The sequence below is a fragment of the Alosa pseudoharengus genome, unplaced genomic scaffold (genome assembly GCF_046254945.1).
Source record: "Alosa pseudoharengus isolate Yale_2024_CS ecotype anadromous, Long Island Sound unplaced genomic scaffold, YU_APseudo_1.1 YU_APseudo_1.1_scf_11, whole genome shotgun sequence".
NCBI lineage: Eukaryota > Metazoa > Chordata > Actinopteri > Clupeiformes > Clupeidae > Alosa > Alosa pseudoharengus.
Window position 1 is genome coordinate 16,351,068 of NW_027468576.1, and position 11,058 is coordinate 16,362,125.

The 11,058-nt window shown below is 40.2% G+C and overlaps 1 long non-coding RNA gene across 1 annotated transcript; it reads left to right on the forward strand.

Annotated features, from left to right (window-relative positions):
• The first annotated feature begins 2,202 nt into the window (after nt 1-2,202).
• Nucleotides 2,203-11,017, forward strand: LOC143116815 (uncharacterized). Its single transcript, XR_012985928.1, has 3 exons — nt 2,203-2,320; nt 8,901-8,978; nt 9,758-11,017. It is a non-coding gene; the product is annotated as an uncharacterized LOC143116815 (long non-coding RNA).
• The last annotated feature ends 41 nt before the right edge of the window (nt 11,018-11,058 follow it).

An 11,058-nucleotide genomic window follows, 5' to 3' on the forward strand; every position in this document is an offset into this window, starting at 1 on the left:
ACTGTTGTTTTTTTTTTGCACAAGATTACGCGCACTCGCGTGCCAATACCGTTCCGACCTGTGCGTCATGGATAACTGCAAGGATGTTCCACCTGTTTTGTCACTTTAGTAGGACTATCATCTATACCTCAATAAATGTTTTGAAATTGATGGGATTGCTGTAGGCCTTTTTTTCTTTTTAAAAACATGGGGTTAAAAAAAAAATTCATTCAACAGCAAATTAACGTCATCTCGCGGGCCAGATAGAATCAATGGCGGGCCAAAATTGGCCCGCGGGCCACTATTTGCCGACCCCTGTCATAGGCCTATGTGTCAATACACTAATCACCAAACTATCAGCTAACAATACTGATGGTAATCTATAACTTTTGTGTGAAGTGTGAGTTAATTTAGAAAAAAAAAATGGTCCTATCTCCATTTATTGATAAAAAGCCGCCATTGCGTAGGCTAACAGAGTAAGCCGTTTTTGGGAACTTTTTTAAATTATCATACAGAGTGACTGTAGGCTAAAGGCCTTGGCCACCTCAGATGGCTTGAAGGCTGAAGACATCTGTTATTTCCTGGATCTCATTCTCTTTCTCCTGGATAGTCAGAGTGATTGCCAAGTGCTCTTACAAAAATAACTGCATTATTTCAAGTGTCAAAACTGCCCTGCGTTTTCTTCAGAGTTGTATGCACATCCCACCTCACTGAGGCCAGCAGGACCAAAAAAGCCTTATCAAAGAAAGAAGAGTAGTTGTCAGCACACTGCAATCATAAATCATATCAATAAATTAACAACATAATGCAACGTTTCGACGCACCAGGGTCTTCATCAGGCATCAAGCATCGGACGACTAGGGGAGAACCGGCACAATTGTAACACATTTTTATTTTTCCAATTCAAACTCGATTTACACAAAGACGATAGACTTGAGAGTTGTGAAATTTGACCAGAACAGAGTCGTACATGTCTACTCCATGAAAGTTGAAACAGAATTTTAAAAAGATGTTATAGTTTGTCAATAATTTAACTTAACAGCCATAAAAAAGTGCGGTACAGTTGTAACAGTAGCGTCATGAATGTAACAGTGCTAAAATCGTGAATCCTATAACATATTTTAACACAAAACACTGCTGGGTTAAACAAAGAGCATCTATTTTCATATAAAATCAAGAAAAAAAGTCCAAATGTATGACTGTTAAAGCTAATTTATTGCATTATTGATTAGCCATTGCAGACCATATTACGGTGTTATGCTAGCTCACAATAACCTTTAAATATGCTTATTTTGGCCATATCCACTTGATAAAACCAGTAAATATAGTTGATAAACTGCTTATTTCTTACATGTCTGAAGCATTTGGTCCAACAGTGATATTTCAAATTGCTGTGTTAACTTTAATTGGGTGATGGCGGCACAAAAATCTTAATCCATAACTCGCAATGAGAATGTTCGCACATGCGCGATAAAATCAGTTCATTTTGCCATAGAGACTGGTGTTACAACTGACCCGCACAGGTCTTGTTTTTATTTTCATTTAATTGCATGTGCTGTGACTACATAAATCAAATGGCACTCATGTTAACTTGAAACAGAGGGACTGAAGATATGAATGACATGTGATTGAAGTCCACACGCTCAAATTTCACAAAGCAAACTTAAACAAACAGTTGTGGTTAAAAATAAATAAAAAATCGCGATGCTTGAATTTTGCACCTTTTTGCTTAATATCTCTGGTCGTATTTATAGTAGACCATTCATATTTGGATGGCTGTAAGATTATACATAATTACATGATATGTGTCTGTTTACGTTTCCGTAGCTACACCATATCTTGAGAATAAAACACTGTTACATTTGTACCGCTGTTACAATTGTACCAGTTCTCCCCTACTCTTTACTTCAAAACTGCACTGTACCTCCAAAAAAACTGAGTAGGCCTATACTGTAATTATTTTTGTATAAGAACAGTAGCCTATCATGGACATAAAAAGAAAACAAGCAAACCAGTGAGCCAAGGCTAAGCTTAGTTAGTCCATGTCCACAACTCTCAGTGCCAAATTGTGCTCACATTGACTTTAAACACATAGACAGTAAAAGAGGCATAGCCTGCTGTTTAGGCTATTCTTCGTTTTGACTGGCTGGCTGAGTCATTGCGGAAGTGGAACACGTGTCATTTTGCCGCGTTTTTTCGTCCTGATAGAATATGACAATTTGACCACATCCTATTTGTGACAGCTGTCCTATCCGCGAGAATGTGGGCTGTTTGACTAGGCTACATGGCTACCTGGTGGAAATCCAAGGAGGGTCTCATTTACCTCACTGAGCAGAATACGGTGAGTAGCCTATGAAAGATAGCTTGGACTTGAGAAAGCTATTGGGTTATGCAGGAAAACCGGCACGGACTGAATTGCGCTATTTTAGAAATGGAAGGATGCGTGGTCTAAACGCGTAGGCGTGAGCGCTGTGGAAGCCTGTTAAGTTATTCGATTTTCTGTGTCCTTTTTCTGGAATGAAATCCACTAAATACTTTTTTTCTCATTAAGTTGTGTGTCTTACTGGCATAGTTGCATATATATATATAGACCTAGTAGTTGTGTTTGTGCTAAAATCATTGCAGATAGATCAATTAACCTACAGTAAAACAATAGATGTCCGATTTTGTAGGCCTACTGAAACCTGGAAAGAAGTGGCAGAACGACGTCTACGCACACCAAACGCACAACATTGTGGACTCTCTATGCTCCCAATGCCGTCACGCTATCCGGAGAAATATTCTTCATCGGTAATTTACCAATTTGCGGCCCATTGACTTTCATGAACACATGTTAACAAAACGTCAATTATGTGCTCAAACCAACGCCGACTTATGCCAGCAACCATTTCACTTTGATAACAAACTACATTTTCGTACAGCATATACAGCAAAAATAATTTGGACCAAGCAACGTGGAGAAATCTCGGGAGGAAGAAAATTGCCACTGCGTGACGGGGAGTTCATTGCATTTCCCCTTGTCCATGAGTCACATAACACAGTCAGTAGGCTATAATCGGTGGCCGTTATCCCTCACATGTGAGAGTAGCCTAATTGCATTCAAAAACGTAGCCTACATCACAGTTTATAAAGGAACTAAGTGTAAAAAGAAAAACAAAATATATCAGATGGATTACACGAATAGTTAATAAGAAAAAAACACGATTTCTACCATAATTTCCTAAATATTTCATGGCGCTATTGCGCTTTACGGCCACCAGATGACGCCATTTCACTGCTTACTTTTACATCCAAAAAAGGCCCGAAGTGTAGTGAAATGCCGTCATCTAGTGGCCTGAAATATGTAATGTAGCCCATTATATTTATTAGAAAAGAAGCAACCGTCGAATAATCTTGTACTTCCTTGACAATTATTCGTGTAATCCATTTGATATAATGTGTTTTTATTTTTAAACGTCGTTCCTTCATAAATTGTGGAGTATCATTAAGGTACGTTTTGGAGTGTTATTACCAAAGATTCTAGAACAGAGCTCTGTTCTAGAATCTTTGGTTATTACTCTGACATTCGACATTAAACGACCACAAATTTCGGCAATGGGCACAGTCTAAGGGGCTGACACTTTGCATAAAATGTATCCTCACAGCTTAAGCCAAATTCTGTTATTTCTGCTCTATATATGTTGTACCAAAATGTAGTTTATTATCGAAGTGAAATGGTTGCTGGTGTGGCAAGTGGTAGGTTAGCTCTCTAATAGTAATGTCGACTACGCCATCTGAGGCCCTGCCCCTCAGAATATTCAAATCAAATCAGTTGGACTATAACTTGGTATATGAAGCCCAACCAGGCAACACAGGTTCGTGGTCACAGAAAACCAGAGGCGTGGTTCCAAAAATAAACTGTCTTTATTACAAATATTAAAAACATATAGGGAGTGAGTTCTCTCCAGACAGTCAGACCTTTTGCCACTAAGGCACTGACACAAACGGCCTACAAGGCCTGGACACACACATACATACACCAGAGTGAGATCATTAGAGTACTGGCTGAGGAGGGATGGGAGGAGCCAGGAACAGGGCTGGAGCTTACCCAGGGCTGGAGAGTATATCAGAGGGAGGGTCTGCAGACACACCACACGTGAACATGTCAATAGTAAAGTTCCCGAATGCACCACAGCAAGAAAGGTGAAGGGACGCCACCCCCTCGAGATAACCAGCCACCCCAGTTGGCCTGCAGCTCCGGTCCGGCAAAAGAGGAAAATCAAAGGACGAGCCAATACTCCCAATACAAACACTGCACAGTATATGCACTCACAAAGGGTGTCGTGAACATCGTATTTTATACAATAGAGCTATGGCCTAATGCTGGACGAGAGCGTCCGGTATACAGTTATTCTCCCGTGTGTAAGTTAAAACGTATACAAACATACAATGAACAAAACATGTAAAATCGACCATCACAACTTAGGTAAAAACAAAACAGCAGCGTTCGGAAACCCGGACCAAAGTAGCCTTGATGTTGCCGCTCCTTGTGTTACCACCAAGCTCTGCTACATGAAAAGATACAATTAAAACCCACGCAAACTACATATTATTTTAAAGACAGTTAAATTTACGTACCGATCAGGTTGGTTATGTGGCCCATGTTCTGCGACCGACAGCGGTCCTAAAACCCCAAAGTTTGTATTAACTTTACTAGCCTACATCATACAGGGAAAGCTACAACGAATGCAATGCCACGATAACTTACCAGGAATGTCACTGGTAGCATGCACAGCAGGCAGGAGGCCAAAAGAGCACAAGGGATCCCGCGGTGAAGGCAGGAGTCAGGTGGACAAACAGTATGCAGCTATGACGTCAGCTTTCAAATTAAAAGCTGAAGTTAATAAAGCCATTACTATATGCGGATTGGCTCACCTACGAATGCCAAGAGCCACTTGCAATGGCACTCCTGACCTAGACAAGGGGCGTGGACCTTGTCCTGTTACACTGGCATAAGTCAGCGGCGTTAGTTTAACCAGTATGTGTTAGTATGTGTTAGTCTCAAATCAAATCTGCAGCAGCCACATCTGTCGAAGACTCTTCAATCGTGAAACGTCATCAACGCAGCCAGTTAACATAGGTGCCAGTTGCCATGTAGTCCTAACACCTGTTCCTGTAGGCTAAATGTGAACTGTCGGTATTTTTAATGGTGCTGAATTATGGAATCCCCCAAAAAGCAACAAGCAAGTTCACAGACCATCACTGGCCTTTTGGTCTTCTTTTTCTATTGATAGCCTAAATATATTTGTGCAACAACCCATAATCAAGCATACTTAAAACATGTAAGCGATTCTTATAACGAAAAACAATAATTCTGAATAAATAAAACATAATTTTGATGTTACAGACGTCAAACCTCGAGTGCAAGTGATTTAACCTCAACATTGTTTTCCCGTCGTTATTTGCCCATTTAGCCTTAACAAATCACTGAAGAATCGTTGGCGAATGGGCAAAACAGCCTACTTATCACAATTCTCTCATCATATATAGGTGGCAACTTCTCGGAATATTAGCCTCTTCTAATAATTGCATGCGCCTTCAATATGGCACACAAGGAGTTTCCTTACACCAGTATCTAGGAAAGGATATAGGCCTAGAACAGAGAGGAAAAGAAGAATAAGGACTAGGCCTAGGGCTTATTTAATAAATCATTCCTTAAGGACCTTAATGTTTAAAAAAGAGATGAATTCATTGTCAAATCCACAAACAGTGAGGCTCACCTTAATGTAGGCTATTTTGACCAGATCTAGGCTACTAACGGTGTCTTTACTTGCTGCTGACTGCTCTAAAAGATTAACCAAACAGTTATCTCTGTCATTGTCCATAAGAAGTGCCTATAAATAATGTTCTTTCGTCCGACTCCGAAATTCCCCAGATGAATTTTTTTTTGATAGGCCTAGCCAGTCCCAGTTTATGTTATTCCAGCCCACAAAGGGGACGTCTTTGCTTCCGTTGCATCAGTACGTTGCATGTTAGGCGGAGCGATCGGAGGCACCGGAGGCTCGGTGCGGCGGGGATTTCGTTTTTTAGCTACTGTGTAGGATTCCTGATGACCGAGGGAACACTTAACCAGACAACGTCAGTCAATATCACTGAGGGGATCTGACATAATTTGCTGATAGACATTCTCGAACACGACATTTCGAGAATAAACTTGCGTGAGTTCGGAGAAGTTCAACTTGCCTGGTTAACAACCACTCAGTTTGCCATGTCTCTTGCCGGTAAGTGCCTTTCTTATGGATTATCTCGATTTAAAAACCGTGTCTTCGTCTACTGTGTGTGTGAACTAGCCTACTGCATGTGTGTGTGTGTGTGTGTGTGTGAATAAAGTCACCAAGTTATGCTTCCGACGGCAAATGCAGCCCTGCTTGTTCTTTTATTAGCGATTTTGTTACAGAGCATTCGTTATAGGCAAATATATGGTTATATGTAGGTTATTGCATGATTTACCTGTGTGGGCCATATCTGAGTCGTGCCATATGAGTAGTCGTCTTAAGTTGACTAAAATGCGGGCGACGACACACAGGCAATGGGGAACCATTTTGTTCAGGGGATCCTTTTCGCGGTCCTGACAAATATGGGACGAAAGACTCCCGTTCTCAGCAACGATAGACTTGTATAGGTCCTTGGGTAAAGCTATGCCATTTTTCGGTTATATCTGTGTTTAATAAGTTAACTAGTTGTCTCGGAGCGCATGAAAGTGCGCGCGCCAGGCTCTCAATGGCACAATGGCTACATAGTGGAACTCTCAGAACGACCTATCTGATCAAAATCTGCTGTATTGATAGTGCACTCATCTAATTCATTGGTGTGATTTATGGCGGGGTTGAAACTGATCCCACATCTAAACCACTATTTTGATGAATTGCATAAGCCTATCCGCCTTAAATGCGTTTGATAACGGTGTGAGTTTTGGTTCAAAGTTATTCATAGTCTCTTGGGGTTGAAGGTTGAATTGCTTTAGTCCAGGGGTGTCAAACTCGGCAGTAGGACGGATTTGTTGGAATGAGACCTTATGGGGGCCCTCGTTGACATGGCCATTATAATTTCTCTGCTTAGGTATCAGAGTGTTGTTTGATTACTCCTTTGCTGTATTAAATCGTACTGCTGTCATATAGGCTAGGCCTACTGCTCTTTCTCCCATGCAATGTGTGTAAGCTGTCGTATAATAACATTTCAGGAATAACATTTCACTCTTAATATAACACCAACTTGATAGACAAAAAGAAGATTTTTTTTTAAACTTTATCCAATGTTTCTCGACCTGATTCCCCTCAGATTATACCGACCAGCCCTTCTGGCTCAAGGATAGGCCTAGGTTATAGGTTAATAGGCTCTCTGTTCTTATCACACAGATATCTCATGGATGGAAATTAATTTCATAAATCACATTTACATAATTTACATTCTTCATACAGGTCTGCGCCCATCTCCACATCCGACCATTCCTCTTGTGCTCTCAGTCTCGCAGCAGGCGCACAAAGCGAGGTGGCCAGTGCGCACAACAACATAAAAAAGACGCCGTCTTGTTTGTTCGCGCCCAGACTATCCTACCCTGATTTTCTGTTTGTTCTTGTGTGTGTTCTTGATCTTGTAGTATTGTCTTAACAATGCTTGACATACTACCAAAATAATAACCATTGATAAATTACACTTTCGAAATTATTTAGAGCGATTTCAGATTAACAACATTTTCAGTATGTCTAATGCTCGAACGAGGGATTTTTAAGAATATCTACAGGCCTAATGTAAATTGGTGGTGCCAGTATGCTACCGTTTTGAGGTTAATGCACTGTGATGGTGAGTCGCTTTGCATAAAAGCGTCAGCAAAATAAGTAAATAGTTAGGCTATGTAGGCCTAATATGTAAAAGCCATGACATTAATAGGCTGATAATATTTATCATGAGCAAATATTTAAGTCATGTATGCTATTCAATAGAAAATTGTGCTTAATTGTAAACAGTTTAGTTTTTAAATTGATACATTGATTTCTCACAAGTCGTCATGCCGTACATTTAGGCCTTTCCTAGGGTAGGCCTATGTGTAGGCTAATTGATGACATTTGTAGTCATTCGAATTTTGGGTTTGAAACCATGCGAATTTTAGTCTCCAAGTTTAATGATGCATAACCTATATTTTAATCATGTTTGGCCTAAATGGCAATAGGCTTATTTATCAGCTGCATGCCTGAAATTCAAAGTGTTATATTTGCAGTGAACTTCGTTTAGACATTTAATGAATGATCGTGGTGTTTCAGAGCATATAGAGCCTAAGCTACATTAGTTAGCTGGTCGGTGTTTCACCCAGATTCAACCCAACAATATTCTATTTCGTGTAGCCTACTTTGAAATGGCAAAAAAAAAGTTGAAAAATTGCAACTTGAGCTGGGTTTCCATTCAGCGTGTTAATGCATCTGTTTTATCATTCGAAGAATAAGAAATCACGAGGAGAAACACTTGAAATGCACATACAATCTATTAATGTGCATACAAATTCGATTCGCTTGAGAGGGGTGTAATAGGCTACCTGTCTATTCGCATAGGCCTATAATCCATTCAATTTGATGAAAACTGTTTTGTTGCATTTCATCCTAGGTCTACATGTTTCCATAAACGTTGCCCTGACGAACTACGTTTTGATCCCACAGCTGTTCAGAAGTCTTCTCTCGATTGCGAGATTGTCCATTTTTAATTCGTATTACACAGTGGATGGAAACCCACGCAGGCGCACCTTGCTGAACTTGCATCAGCACTAGTCTATATGTGCTAGCATCTTTTATACAACAATTAGGCTAATTCCTACCATTGGCACGAAGTTGTCAAAGTCACAACTTTATAAGATGGTTGCAAATAACTTGCTAATGAATATTTCCACTTTCCAGCGAGGATAGCCGCAGTTTTCCGGGCATTCTAGACCACCCTGAGACACCGCATCAGAGGGGTCCCTCATCATGATGCAGGTAAAATAGTCTGATTCAAGCAACATATTATTGCAGTGGTTCTCAAAGTGTGGCCCCACTAGTGGGGAACAGGAGGAAATGTGTTATTTTGTGCCTCTTTAATAATGCCTTTCTTTTTTTGACAAGGAAGTAAAATAGCCACACACAAACATACAGTACCCTCCAGAATTATTGGCACCTCTGCTAAAGTTGACTAAAACCGGTATAAAAAATAATCTGTTGGTGATTCATTGTAATCTCAAAAAATCCAACCTTGAAGGAAAGCAAATTTATTTTGAGAAAAAGGAAAATCCGTTTAAAAATATTTATTTCTTCATGAGATTTTCCTTTTTGTCAAAATAAATTTGCTTCCATTCAAGGTCGAATTTTTTCCTAATTTTTGTCATTGTGAGATTACAATAAATCACCAACAGATTCTTTTTTATACCGGTCTTTAGTCAACTTTACCAGAGGTGCCAATAATTCTGGAGGGTACTGTAAGTCATAAACAGACTGACATATGAATTAAAATAACATCTGATCCAGCGGACAGGAAATGTAGGCTAATGTGGAACCAAGATTTGAAAAAACATTTTGACGGGTTGACGGGGTCAGGTGGGGCTTGAAAATTCCCATCCTTCAAAGTGGGGAATGACAGAAAAAGTTTGAGAACCTTAACATAATTGTGATTTAGTGTTGCCAGTAGTTACCTTAACAAGGGTTAATTTATGCTTTCTTGCATTGATCACCTTTATCACACTTTAACTATATGGTTAACAGAATTCTTATTCTTACCACAGAGACATTGCCACTGTCTGTTGAAGAGACTGACCCTTTTCATGGAAGCTCAGTACAGCCTTTCGTGGATGTGTAACCTGTGTGGATCAGCCCTGCACACGCCCGGACTCGAACCTGCAAAAGAGCAGCACCTTGAATTGGGAGTCGAGCGTGCTGACAATCGAACTAAAAGCCCAGGCTGCTAGCTTTCATGCCAGCAGCACTTTTAAGGCATCGGAGAGTGAGGCTTACCAAGCTACCAAGCTAAGCTAGCTGGCATCCGTTACAGATGCAGAGGCTACAACAAGTGCCTTCCCACATCCTTATAACGGAGTTCCCTCTCATTTCCATTGAGAAAATTTCAAACCTCTTTACCAACAAGAACCTACACATGGGTGTACACAAAATTGGTCCAGATTTTGAGCTCAATTGTTGAAGGAGAAAGTAAAACATAAGCTATTCCTACTAGGTTGTGTGAAATTAAGTGGAAACTGTATCACATTGCAGAAAGTTGCACAACAGAACGTTTTTGTGGAAACTACTGGCTGCATGAGAGGGGATCCTGTATGACAATTTCCAGCAGCGGTGCTAGGCATGAGCCTCATGAGCTTCACAACTCAGCTGGCTGGGCTGAACCCATGAACTTTTACTCCAGCTATGTTCCTGAAGGGCATTTCCTGCCAAGCCTTAGTGAACACGGGGTTCCACCATCTCTTTTTCGTCCCGGAACACTGCCCTAGACTGAAGAACCTTCTATATAGGCCTACTATACCATGGAACCATATATAATAATTAATATATAAAATTATTTATACACCACTAAGACTAATGGATCTGGTCCACACATTCAAATCATTGCATCCTTAATGGTCCATTCCATTGAATCAAAATGAACATTAATTAAAGGTGCAGTCAGCAATTTTGCAGGAAGTCGTGTTTGTTTATTTAAATGTATTAGCAGACACTTTTGTCCAAAATAACATACATTATATTTTAACCAAGGACCAAACCAAACACGCCAGAGAGGTACAGTAGCTCACCCATACCTTCAGTATTCCCAGAGAAATGCCATGCAACGTTTCGTTTTTGTTAGGGGCACACTGTACAGGCTGCCCCCTTTGTTTGTTTCCAGTTTTCTGAGCTTGAGACAAGAGACAGGGACAAGGTTTTTTACAGTATACTCAAGGAATTGGCAGCTAGCTGTAGTGAGGAGATGATTGCTGAATGTGACAAAACATTTTATGTGCTTGAAATCGTGTAAAATTGCTGACTGCACCTTTAGCGTGATCTCATGACTTTACTTCTCCTGTTATAAATAGTTTTA